The sequence below is a fragment of the Lupinus angustifolius genome, chromosome LG17, assembly GCF_001865875.1.
Source record: "Lupinus angustifolius cultivar Tanjil chromosome LG17, LupAngTanjil_v1.0, whole genome shotgun sequence".
Lineage (NCBI taxonomy): Eukaryota > Viridiplantae > Streptophyta > Magnoliopsida > Fabales > Fabaceae > Lupinus > Lupinus angustifolius.
In genome coordinates, this window is record NC_032025.1 from 9,914,718 (window position 1) to 9,915,868 (window position 1,151).

Sequence of the window (1,151 nt, forward strand, 5' to 3'; positions counted from 1 at the left end):
TTATATGTGATGTATATATTATGTTTATTATGCGTGTCTGTCTGGATGTGATATTCCGTGTAATTCCACGCCGTCAATGAGTAATATTCATTAGATGTCTTAATCCCTCTTCTTTCTGTTTGTCTTCTCTTTGCGTTTTGTTCAGATGGATCATTCTGCTAGGACTCTGAGTTACCGCTTGTCGATGTCCCATGAGGGGGCATGGAGAATTGAGGGAAACAGTTATACCTACACAAGCCCTTGTGCTGTTTGATTAGTATACCTATGTAGGGTATTTATTTTGTGAGTAGTTTTATTTTTGCGACGATTAGGATTCTGCCTTGTACTTTGTACCAACATTTCATGATATTCTAATGAAGTATGATTGAAAGTTATATTGAGTTATATTTTTTTATTACCTTTAGGTAATGATGTTTTTCATTTTCCGCATTGTATGTTATTTAAAGTGATGTTCCGAAAATGAAATGAATATAAGGAAATAAATTTTATATGGCATCATTATTAAAAAAAACTACCAATTTTTGAGCAAGATTTTTTTGGAGTAATTTCCGGGGTGTTACACTCTTGGTTGGTAGCATAATACGGAAGCTCATTTGAGTACTCTTGGTAGGTAGCATAATACGGAAGCTCATTTAACAATCTTTCTCAATAACTTTTCTTCTTAATAGCCTTGATCTACTCACCAACCTTGTGCCTAGAACATATTTTGTTGATTTATCCTTTGATGTTCAAACGTCCTTTGGCACACTTGCAAACACAACTTACTTGTCTCTTTCGGGTACCTAAGTTATTTTGGGTCCCTTCTTGTTAGTAACTAAGGGATCATGCCCCTTATTTACCCAAACATATTTTCCACTTGACACACCAAATTTTCTAATAAAGCATGTAGTGCATGTGTGACCATGTGTACCACAATAGAAACAAGTAGGCATGTTATTATTTGACTTCTTATGCATATGAACTACTGGATTTCTACATGGTCTTTTCTTAGGTTCAGGTTTATATCCAATTCCAGATCGGTTACCAACGTTTCTTGTATTAGCAAGTAATGTGTTAAGGTTTTCTTGACTATATGTGAGCTTTGGAAGTTTAACAGAATTTTGAGCATTTAAATTCTCACAAGTATCACATATAGTGGGTTGACATAATTT